Source organism: Prionailurus viverrinus, chromosome B3 (genome assembly GCF_022837055.1).
Source record: "Prionailurus viverrinus isolate Anna chromosome B3, UM_Priviv_1.0, whole genome shotgun sequence".
In the NCBI taxonomy this organism is placed as follows: domain Eukaryota; kingdom Metazoa; phylum Chordata; class Mammalia; order Carnivora; family Felidae; genus Prionailurus; species Prionailurus viverrinus.
In genome coordinates, this window is record NC_062566.1 from 130,243,099 (window position 1) to 130,255,508 (window position 12,410).

The 12,410-nt window shown below is 52.4% G+C and overlaps 1 protein-coding gene across 8 annotated transcripts in view; it reads right to left on the bottom strand.

The window, feature by feature from the left end:
• Window positions 1-12,410, bottom strand: part of GPR68 (G protein-coupled receptor 68) — a 29,619-nt gene that overhangs the window by 5,141 nt on the left and 12,068 nt on the right. The window contains exon 1 of one of the 8 annotated variants that reach the window (XM_047864332.1): window positions 6,902-7,685. The exons of 3 other annotated variants lie outside the window; for them this stretch is intronic. The gene's annotated coding sequence lies outside the window, so the exon portion shown is untranslated. 4 more of the 8 variants (XM_047864335.1, XM_047864333.1, XM_047864337.1 and 1 more) reach the window with 4 other exon arrangements.

Here is a 12,410-nt window from a genome sequence, read left to right on the forward strand (position 1 = left end):
TGCAGCTCTGTTGTGGCTCCTGCCTGGCCTCTTGCCTCTAAATGGGCAAGACATGGTTCTGGTCCAAAGCTACCCTCCTCACCTGGAGTCCCTGGGACTCCTTGGGGCTCCCCCCACCCCACCCCGACTCTCCCCTTCATGCTCCTGCCCATTACCCACATGGAAGGCACAGCCATCTTTCTAATTATAACCAGGTCTTCTTCTTCCTTGCTTAAAACCCGCTGAGATGGCTTCTTATCACACCTACAGTAAAGCCCAAACTCCTTACGGGACCTACAAGGCCCAGCATGATCTGGCCCCGACTCCCTCAGCCTTGCCCACCACCACCCCCCTCTGGCTACAAAGGCCAGCTCTCTGCGCCTCAGGCCCGAGGAAGGAAGCGTGGGCAGGAGGACCCAGGTCTGCCTACTCCATGTCCCCCCTCCCGGCCAGCCCGTCCCCACCTGAGACTCACTCTCGAACTCTCAGTCTCCAGAAGGCAGGACTCCCGTCGGGCTCACCTCTCCACCCTCTCCAGGACACAAGCCCGGAATCTCAGTGATGGTGGCGGAGGGGAGTGCTTCTCGCTGTTTTTAATTGTGGTTAGATATATATAACATAAAATGTACCATGTTAACCATTTTTAAGTGTACATTTTTAAGCGGTGTGAAGTACATTCACACGGTTATGCAACCATCACCACACCACCCGTCTCCAGAACTTTCTCATCTTCCCAAACTGGAAAACTCTGTATCCGTTATACCCTATTCCCATTCCCCTATACCCCATACCCCATTCCCCTCACCCCCCAGCCCCTGGCAAGCTCCATTCTACTCCCTGTCTCTGAATTTGACTATGCGAGGACCTCGTGTGAGGGAAATCATTCGGTGTTTGCCTTTTTGTGTCTGGCTTATGTCACTTAGCAAAATGTCCTCCGGGTTCATTCATGGGGTAGTATATTGCAGAATTTCCTTCTTCCTGAAGGCCGAACAACATTACGTTGTGCGTATGTACTGTGTTTTTGTTTTTCCACTCATTTGTCAATGAACATCGGAGTTGTTTCTATCCTACCTACTGGCCGGTGTGAATAACGCTGCAATGAACAGGGATGCCGAGGATCCGCCTGAGTCCCCATTTTCAGTTCTTTGGGGTGAACACCTAGAAGTGGAATTCCTGGATCATAGGACAGTTCTATTTTTAATTCTTTTGAGGAACTGCCATTCTGTTTTCCATAGTGGCTGCATCATTTTACATTCCTACCCACAGTGCACGAGGGTGTTTTCTTATTTTTTGCTTTTTGTGGTTTTTTTTTTTTTTTTTTTTTTTTGGTTTTGCTTATATGTCTTGATGGTGAGAGGAAGGGGGAAAGGGGGCAGATGAGCCCTGTGACCCCTCAACTCTGCCCACGGCCGGTGAGTCAAACTTTGGTTCCACTCACCCTCCACTTGCCGGCCCTCCTATCCCTGAATCCCAAGCCCACGCACAGTTCAGCTGGCTTACATATGAGGTCAACAGCCGGACACGTCCCTGAACTGTCCCCAAGAGCACTCACCCAGGACAGCCCCTGTCTCTAGATTTACCTCAGGTTCTCCAAAGTCCAGATAAAGTCCACCCGCAGGAAGATAAAATTCATTCATAAGCACAGGCCCCCAGATGCCCCCAAAACAGGGCAAATGAAGCCATCGTGAAGAAAAACACGTCCTGTCGGGTCTTTGGAAGGTCACCAGGCTGAAGCCTATTGTTTATAAGTGGTGAGTGTATATATGTGTGTGTGGCGGGTGAGGGGGGTGCCGGGGCAATGGCTTGTGGCTTCCTCTTTCCTAGGCCAACAATAAGCGAATTCTGGCAACCAAAGTAAAAAATGTTCAAGCGTGCAAGGCAGAGAAGAAACATTTACTATGTTTAGGTTAAAACACCTCCTACGTTCCCTTGTAGCGAAAAGTGGGTTTGGGTGTTCCAGAGCCGTGGTTTTCATATTTAGGTGCATCTGAGTCACCTGGAAGATTTGTTTAAAACAGATTATTGAGGGGCGCCTCAACTGGTTAAGCGTCCGACTCTTGGTTTCGGTTCAGGTTGTGATCTCGCAGTTCATGAGTTCGGGCCCTGTGTCGGGCTCCGTGCTGACAGTGTGGAGCTTGCTTGGGATTCCCTCTCTTCCTCCCTCTCTGCCCCTCCCTCGCTCATACTCTCTTCTCTCAAAATAAATACATAAACTTAAAAAAAAAAACAAACCTTATTGAAATTATTGAGCCTTACCTACCGAATGTCTAATCCAGTGGGTCTGAGGTGGGGCTTGAGAATTTGCAACATGCTCCTATGTGGCGTTGGTATGCCAGCCCGCTGACCACACTCTGAGTAGCAAGGCACTCAAAGCTCTAGAAAGTCTGGGATCTGAGTCCTGATAAGGGGCAGGATAAGTATCCTGATAACTCGAGTTCCCAAGCTGGGAGGCAGAGGTAGCTGTAAGGGGAACTTAACGACCCAACAGAACCCTTATGGGCAGAACCAGGATGCAGCCTTTGGGAGGTCAAAGCCTGATTCACTCTCTCAAGAAATAGGGACTGGATCTGTCCGGGTTCTTACACCTCATATTTGCAAAATCTTCTGCAGTTTACAGAGCATTTCACCTCTGCCCTCTCAGCCATCTTCACTACAGCCCTGTTATTTTTCCCCATTTTAGGCAAGAGGGCACTGAGGGATGGAGTGGCTTGTCCAAGAGTCCAGTTCCTCTGTGTTCCTCCCACCCTCAGGGAGCCTCCAGTCTCATAAGACAGAACAGCACGCACAAATGACTACCGCTCGAGGCAGCGCACGGTGGTACTGTGAGCCCCCCTCATACTCATGTTTAATTTGGTTTGTTCTTTTCACTCCACACACGGCCTCTGTGGGACAGCCTCCCTCTGTGGTTTCAACCCCATCTGCACTCTGACGACTCCAGGCCTCCCACCAGGCGGACAGTGGACGTAACCAGCTTCCCGCTGCCTCACAGGACATGCCCCATGATGAGGCCCAGCCCCCTTCCATCATTTTCTGCACTAATGGCCTCTTGGAAGGGGCATCTCTACCTGTGCAGATGAATGGCCTTTGGCTTCTTCCCTTATCTTCATCCAAAGCATCCAATTAATTACCCAGTTCTACCATTTTCAACTCCTAAATATTTCCCACATCAATCTCTTCCTCTTCATTTCCTACACCAATGCCCTAGATTGACTTGGTCAAGACTTCACCCCCAGCATCGGTACAACGGCCTCCTGTTGGATTTCCTAGCTCCATCTGACCGCCCTTAAAGCCATCCTCTAAACCATCCATGCAACCATGCTTTCGTGCATCCATCCATCTGTCCATCCATTCACTTATTCATTCATACAACAGACACTTATTGAGTATCTATTGTATGGAAGGCACTGCCCTAGACACTGTCACTTAGTGAAACTCAAGTTGCTTTTACTCATGAGACAGCGGAGAAGACGGGTGAGACCAGCTCCTAAGGAGAGCACAGGACTTTAAGGGAGCTCATGGGAGGTAACCTGACCCAGCCAGAGAAGCCTTCCTGAGCAGCAAGTCAGACTAAGACAGAAGAAGGGGGAAGGGCTACCCAAGCAGAGGGGAGTTTCTGCCTGTGGAAACAATGTGTGCAACAGGCCAAATTTAAGAGAGACAACGGGCACGTTTGGGGAACTGAGAGTAGCTTGGCATGACTGGGTCTAGGTATGAGGAAGCATGGCCAGAGAGGAGACAAGAAGCTACAGAAACTGACAACTAATTAGAAGGGAGGTAGGGGGCAGGGACCCCAGTCAGGGACAAATCTGAGATGTTCCTTAGTGCTTGGTCCTTATAAACTCTCAAAAATTATTTGTTAGGTGGGTGGATAGGTGAATGGGTGGATAGATGGGTAGGTGGATGAGTAAATGAATGTATGAGGAGGTAGATGGATAAATGAATGAGGGAATGGGTAGACAGATGGATGAATGGGTGGATGGGTGGGTGGATGGATATGTAAACAGCTAGATGGTGGTGGGTGGCACCTGGGTGGCTCAGTCGGTTGAGCGTCCGACTTCAGCTCAGGTTGTAATCTCACAGTTCGTGGGTTTGAGCCCCACATCGGGCTCTGTGCTGACAGCTCAGAGGCTGGAGCCTGCTTCTGATTCTGTGTCTCTCTCTGTCTCTCCCCCTGTCCCCTGCTCACTCTCTGTCTCTATCTCTCAAATAAACATTAAAAATTAAAAAAAGTATAGCTAGATGGGTGAGGGGTAGACAGATGGATGGGTTAATGGGGAGAGAGATGGATAGATGGGTGAGTGGATAGGTAGATGGGTTTGAGGTTGGGTGCTGGGACAGTGGGGTATCATTAATAGAAATAGAAAAGTAAGGAGGAAGGATTACTGGGGTTTCCTCTTCAGAAGCCTGGCATCTGCTCAAGCCTCCAGAGCTGGTCAGAGGGTCCAGCTTTTGCACCCAGGTCTTATCACAGCCAACCTTCCCTTCTACCAGTTCCTGAGGACAGGTACCCCCAGATAGAAACTCCACCTTGCCAGGAGGGTCCCTTCTCTACCTGCTGTCCATAAGAAACTTCCTCCTCAAAAATCAAGGGACACAGTGGATGCAAAAGTGTTCCGTGAATGGGAAAACCTAGATGGAATAGAAGAACCAAGCCACATCGGCCGAGAGGGCTCGACGTGCCAGGCACATTTCCGCACCTTCGCTCCCTTTCAATACCACTCTCACCAGTGCTCATTTGACAGGTGAAAAAACTGAGGCTCAGAGCGATGAACCAACCCGCTTAGGATTCCACAGTTACGATGTGGTAGGCTAGGTTTGGAGCTCAGACCGGCCCAAACTCTGTGAACATGAACTCTGTGTCATGTCCCCTTTCTGTCTATCACGGTGATCCGTGAGCAACCACCCTCCACCCCCAGGCTTCACCAAGCTCCGGTCCTCAGATGCCACCAGGAGGGCCACCGGGCTTAGTCCCGGGCCGCTCCCCTGCACCCGGCAGATGTCTACCGGGTCACCCATGTCCTCAGCACCCAAAGTGCGCCCAGTCCGTGGTGGCCCGAGGGGCGGGGGGAGGGGCGGAGAATGAACACAAGGAGTCTCTGCATCTACCTCAAACGCTTCATCATCCAGCTAAGAAATCCACGGACTATCCACGACACAACGAACCCCTGAAAGCAAATCTTTCTACAAATGCTCGTCGGCACGGAGAAAGGTCTTCCAGGACCTTAACGACCAAGAAAAATTAGCCCTGAAAGGAAGGAAGCGCCTTTTGACGCAAGCTGAGAGCCTCCTGCACATCCCCAGCCAGAAGGCGGAGGTGCCTGATGCTGGCCTGGAGCCGGTGCATAAACAGTGATCTAATCTGTCGCCGTTTCTTCCGCGTGCTGCACACAGGCACGCACACAGACGGCTACTCACGGAGCCCCGAGCCCACGGAGCAGCGAGTTTCCTGCGCACCCAGCTTCCCTTCCCTTTAGCTGGTCAAACTTCCACCTGCTTTCAGAGGCTGACATTTCCCTCTGGGACGGGAGTAGAAATCAGGCTGCAGGCTTCCTGAGTCCCATCTTGCTCCCAAACAGCCTCCCTCGGGCAACAACAACAAGGAGAAAATCTCATTTCTCAAGCCCTTGTCCCTGTTGGGAAGTTCGGTCCCATCTGGGCTCAGGCAGTCGCTCTGGGGCAGGTGGGGCTCTCACTGCTATCCCATTTCACAGAACCTGAAGCCCAGAGAGCCTAAGCCAGTGGCTCAAGTTCACACAGTAAGTCGGGCGGATCTGAATCCAGAACCCAGAACCCAGGCATCACGGCACTGATTTGCTGCCTTTTAAGCTCTTCTGACCACAAAGCGTAGCAAGGATACATTTGACATTGTAACCAAGCACACAGACATCACACACACATACACATGCGTGCATACAGAGAATAAAACTTCCCCAAAGCAATACTTACCCCACTACTTGCGACGCACTCTGATCATTTCTACACTAAATTGATTTCCTGACCCACTAATGAGTCACGATCCTCAGTTTGGAAACAACTGGGCTGTTCCCCCGCCTTCTCAGCCTCCAGACCCCAGGAAGGCGATGGTCTCGGACGCCAGGTGAAGAGCAGGCAGGGAGCGGCAGCAAAGGGGGAATCTGGCTCTTCTCTGACTGTCTACTCGGCTGAGCGCTGCCCTCAAACCTCAAATAGCCGGGCTTCCTCTGGCTCTGGAGAGTCCCGGGGGAGGAGACGGGACCCACCTTGCCGGGCCTGGTGGATGGCCCCCAGCAGGCCACTCTGCAGCCAGGACCCGCGCTTCCCCTCCGGAGATTTCCCACAGACCACACCTCCCAGCTCGGTCTAGAAAATCCCAGCTGGAGGCTGCCTGTTCCGAGCTGAGGCAGAATCATGTGAACTCCGATCCGGTATCAGGCTGGGTGGTTGCCGAGGAACACTTGCCAGCCAAGGATGAGAGCAGGGGGGGACTGCTCCCTCAACCATCGGCATCCTCCAAATGCTTCCAGACCCCAGGGGGGGCAGGGAGAGACCTTGCCAGGAATGCGAAAGCCTGAGTTAGGGGCAAGAGTCCTGGGGAGTGGGGTGGGGGTGGGGGGTGCAGGAGCAGCTAACCACACTAATTCTACCCATCAAACCACCTTGAGCACCTACAAGATACCAGGAGAGGAGCTACAGGGTGTCGAACCCCTGCCCCAGGAGTCCTTGCTTGAGCCGTTCAGACAAGCCAATGCTAGAATATGCTGCGGACACCGGCAAGAACGATGGGACGGCCGGCAAGGACAGGGGAAGGGGACTGTTTCCGCCCCCAGCCCCAGGCTGTCACCCTTCAGCGGCAAACAACCAACATCTGGGTCAGTGGGTCACAACTCACCTAAGAACATACCCGGGGGACTTATAAAAATTAATACTAATGCCCACGCCCCACCTCAGATGAATTAAATCACCCTTTCTGGCGGTGAGATGCCAGCACCAATGTTTTTCAAAGATCTCAGGACAATTCCAGTGGGCGGCCAGGTGGAGAAGCACTGATGTGGTGGTGGAGGCAAGCTGGATCCTGTTCTGCAGACTGATAGAGCCAGGGCAACAGGGAAGGTTCCGGGCTATGAAGAAGGCAAGCATCGATGTTTTAAAATAGCACGGCCCCGAGCAGAGAGCAAGCACAGGGCTCTGGTTTCACGGGGTCTTCTGTCTCTCAGGAGCATTTACTAAGCTTGCTCAGCACAGCGGGATTGGAAGAGCCCCCTGGAGGTTACGCAGCCCAGCCCCCTCATCTTACAGATGGGGACACTCAGACCCAGAAGGGCAAAGGCTCTAAACCGGGGCCTTACAGCTAAATGACAGAGCCGTGATTTTCTCAGAATGCGCTGGCGACTTCAGACGTCATGCTGTCTTGGCATAGCCTCCTCCCTTTGAAGAACTCTCCTTGGAAGCTGCATCATGGGACACGTTGCTGGGGCCACAAAGCCAACGTCCGCCACGCATGGGGGTCATTGAGAAAGTGCGTTCTCCCTGCCCCGTTGGGTGATCTGTGGGACTCGTCCTCTCCAGAGGGTGAATCGCTGTAGTCTTTTGGGGGGACTGTTTTGGTAGAGGTCTCAGGAAAAACAAATCCCCGTGGGTTGGGGCCCGGGCCCTCTGAGCAAATGCTTCTCGACACAGATGTTCTTCCGGAACCGCGGAAGCGTGGCTGGCGTTTCCTGATGTCACAGGAAGGAATGCGTGGGTGAGGAGGACAGGGTTGACTTAGTGGCGAATGCCTGACCACCCGGTGGACACACAGGCCAGAGAGAATGTCTCTGGCTCCTTCTGCAGGGGGGCCCGGCCTAATAGGACACGCACACGCAGGGGGCGGGTGGCGCTTTAGTTTTACTCAAGTCAGCTGAGCCCACATCCTCGGAGACACCCACTCAGTAAGAGAAAAAGGAGCCCGTGCTGTGTTCTCCTTTGCTGCCAGGATTTTGTCTTGAACCTAAAACAGGAAAGAAGGCCTAGAAAGCGTGATAACACAAAGCATCAAGCAGGGGCCTGAGGGGCCCTAGGGACCTCATAACCTCGAGTGGCCCAAACCTCACTAAATAAACCTGTAACTGAGTACAAAGTAATGAGTTTGTAATAAAAACACAGCCTCAGGAGAAGCCCCCGGACTGCCTCCTTGCATTCAGACTTCTGTCCTTAAGCCCAAAGTGATAGTATCTTAGAGCTGCCGCTGAGCAGAACGGGGAGTTTAGTGAAGGGCCAGAATGCCTGAGCTCTGTGGGGTACGGTGACTCGTAGGGGCTGCTAGGGGCCACCTTAGTGTCTCCTTCCATCCTGGAAAGCTACAGGACATCAACTGGACCAGGCCTGCCACCTGAATTCACTGTCTCCATCTCTCAGCCCTCAGTGACAGCAGACAGGAAGCCCTGTAGGCCCCCAGCAGAATGGCAGCCCCAGAAGGTTGGACTGAGCCCTGGGAAGACCTGTCTGCCCCCAGCATAAACATCTCCTCCAACAACCTTGGCTCTGAGGGGCTGGCAGACTTTTCTGAGCCACTCTGGAGGCTATTTTGAGGGCAACAGGACCATAGGCAAGACCATAGGCAAGAAGGCTCTCGGGCACCCCTGGCTCTTAGAATCCAGACAGTCTGAGACTCATCATAGGGAGGACTTCAGAGTCTGCCCTGAGCTGGTGGCACCATGCAAGCTGTCCAGCACATGGCAGCAATGCCATGGGCACGGGATGAAGGTTAAGAGCAGAGGCTCTGGACCAGACTGTGCAGGTTAGATCCCCAGGCTGCCACTGTCTGGCTATGTGACCTTGAGAAATCGCATACCCTGTGACCACTGGCCTTCTGTGAGAACCAAAGGAGATGAGGTTCAGCCTGGCACTCAGTAGGTCCTCCATGTTAGTGAGGATCCAGGGGTGACGAGGATGGTGGTGATGGAAGTGACAGGCTAGAAGGTCCTGCCCCATGGTCTGCTTTCCCCTAGAAAGGGTGAAGGGTGGGCAGGCCAACTTGGTGAGGTATTTTTTTATGGTGCACTACCTTATCCCCATGGCTACTCTCCTGATTTGGGGCTGGTTGGGGTAACGACCTCGGAGGCTCCCTGGGGGCTCTGACAAGTACGAGTGTCTTATCATGAGCCATCGGCTGTTTGACACCAGGGACCTTTGCTGACTTGTGTCTTGAAGGCCAGCCTTGGCCTTCCCCAGGCCTTCTATGTCAGCGGCACAGGCTGTAAGCACAGGCTTACATCAGAGGAGCTAACGCATGGTGCGATATTGTTGCAGGTTCAAAGGTGGCCAGGTGTGAAGTAAGGATGGCTCCAAGGACCAAGAAAAAGAACCAGCAGAGAACCTTCCAGAGCGCCTGGCACCACGGCCCTGGTGGGGTCAGAGAAGAAGTGGAGGCAACATAGGGCCAAAGAGCATAGGCATTGCCATTGTGGAAGCATGTGCTTAGTACCTGGGATGAGCACCTCTCAGATGCTTCCTGTTTTAATGCTGGCACCAACCTTGTGAGCCAGGGTTATCCCTGTCTCAGTCCATGGAGACCCAGCATGCCAGCAACTCGCCCCGAGTCGCATAGCTGGGAAAGAGTAGAGCTGTTTGGCACCAATGACTCTTGACCACTGTATGAATTTCCTGTTGCTGCCAGAACAAAGTACCACCCACTTAGTGGCTTAAGACAACACAAATCTCTTGTCTTAGAGTCTAGTGGTCAGAAGTCTGACATTGGTTTCACTGGTATTGGCAGGCCTGCATTCCTTCCGGAAGGCCTAGGGGAAATCCATTTCTTTGCCTTTTCCAGCTTCTAGAGGCTTCCAGCATTCCTTGGCTTTCGTTTTCCAAGCCAGCAGTGGCGGGTTGAGTTCGTGTCGTGCTGCGTCACTGCGGCCTCTGCTCCCAGCCTCACTCTTCTTCTCTGACTCTGACCCTGCTGCTCCCCTCCTCCATTTTTAAAGACCCTTGCGATCATCCTGGGCCCACCTGGATAATCCAGGACAGTCTCCTTATTTAAAGGTCAGCCCATTAGCAACCTTGATTCTACCTGCTATCTTAATTAATCTCCCTTTGCCGTGTAAGGTAACATAGTCACTGTCTCTAGGGACTATGAACTGGACATCATTTGAGGGTCATTATCTCTGCTGACCACACCACCACATCGCACTTATCTAAAACCCTATAGAGCAGTGCTTCTGGAATGTCGGCGTGAATGATGGAGCCATCTGTGAGACGTGGAGCCATCTGTGGTGAGTTGGGATAGAGCCTCTGGGTGCGGATGGGCTTTGAGCTGGCGCCCTGAGAGCGGGGGGGGGGGGGGGGGGGCGGGTGAGGTGGGCAGAAGTGGCCAAAGTGTGAAGGAAGGGAGAAGGCCCATCACCCTCGCTCTGAGTCCCAACACAGGGCCCACCCACTTCCTGGCCTCTGCTCCCTAGTCTTTCAGGCCCAATCTGGTTTCCCCGGGGAGCTCCAGCAAACCTGCATCAGTATTCCCAGGCCCGGCCCTGGGTCACTGACTGAGAATCACTGAGGGATGAGGTCCAAGAGGCGGCACTTTGAGCAACACCTCTGGGTTTTTCTGACACACGCCAAAGTCCGAGAACCACGGCTTTAAGACTCAGCTTAATGTGCTGCACACATCCCTCCTTGGGTTCTTTTCATCCTTCCTTGGCCAGCTGGAGGACTGTGACTGCCAGGGAGCTGGGACCGGGGCTCTCCATACAGGAAGAAGGTGGCCAATGAGTTCCAAATGACAAACAGGCACCGGACGAGGGGACACCGGGCGGGTGCTTACATACTCAGAGTTACCGCTACATGCGAGGCTCTGTGTATCCCACAACATGCCTTGCTGATGCCTTGCAGCAACCCTGGAAGGTAAATATTATCATCCCGGCTTTACCACCGAACACACCAAGGGTCACAGGGCTGGCAGAGCCAGGATTCAAGTCAAGTCTAAATCCACTGTATTTTGGGGCCCCTGGGGGGCTCAGTCGGTTAAGCATCTGACCTCATCTCAGGTCACCATCTCACGGTTCATGAGTTCAAGTGCTGCACTGGGTGAGCTCAACCCCCGCTTCAGGTGAACACATGCCCGGCTTCGAGCAAGCCCGGCTTCTCTCTCTCTCTCTCTCTCTCTCTCTCTCCCTCTCTGCCCCTCACTCACTTGCGCCCTCTCTCTCTCTCTCTCTCTCTCTCACACACACACAAAGAAAGAAAAAGATTCATTCCCTCTCTTTCTGCCCCTCTCCCCCATTTGTACTCTCTTTTTCCAAAATTAAAAAAAAAACCCAAATAAATAAAATATTTAAAAAATAAATTCATTGTATTCTAGTAACTATCAATGCAGTGCACGGGAATCTGTATGATTATGTGCTAATGCCCACCTCCACCTCCAGACAGTAAGCCCATGCGGAAGGAGGAGCCGGGTCTGTTCTGTTCTCTCTTAGGGAGAAGGTGGTTTGGCCCAAAATAAACGCACAACAGAAATGTGTTGAATGCTTGAATGAATAAATGAATCTAAAATCTGTTTCTTTCTGCAGCCCAGTGTGGCTGAAATTGAAGTCAGGAGCTAAGAGACTGGGGCAGGCCACAGGAAGAGGGTTGGTTTCCACTCTGAAGACACTGGTGGGTGGCCACGTGTGAGAATGCATTACGGTGGAAACCTACTGCCGAAAGAGAGACGTTGGTCTCTCTTTGGAGAGTCTGTGGTCTTTCTGAGAAGGTCTCAGCCGTCTGGGACATCCTTCCTGCTTGGAGCCAAAGCACAAAACCACAGACCTGAAGGTTGCCATGGCGACTCCTAGGGCCTGCTGCCCTCTCTGGCCTCCTGCCTCCCCACCCCCTGGGGCTCCAACCCATCAGTTAATAACCTAATAATGTAGGACAACAGTCACTCCCCAAGCACCCAAGCAGCAACCCTCGTGAAAAACAAACAGATTTCTCCAGGGATTTCTCCAGCACTACATAGATGTTCATTATACTCAGCCTGGGCCACCTGCTAGAATCTACTTTTCTCAATTCAAATTATCCCCTGCCTGGCTTCTCCCTCCGGTTTTAAAGACAAGGGGCTAGCAGAGAGGGTCCCGGGAAACAGATCCTAGAGAAGCCACTGTATAGGAGGCCTGCTCCCTCATTCCGGAACCAGGCCCCAAGAAAGTGACCGTGACCGAAACAGGCTCTGTGATAAGGCCCTCGTTATGGATATCTGGATCTCTGCTGGTCTTCTCCTTTGCAAGGATGAATTAATTTGTCACCATGGCACCCAGAAAAAATTTTAAAAAGACTTTCAAGTTGTGGTACAGTCAAGATAGTCGGAAATCGTTTGATGCTTTTTTCATTGAGAGATGGAGTCTAAGTCCCCTCCCCCTTGAATGGTGGTGGTCTCTGTGACTACATGGTCAGTAGAATGAAGTGGAAACACACTGCGCTGGTTTCTGAGTCCACGGCTGAAG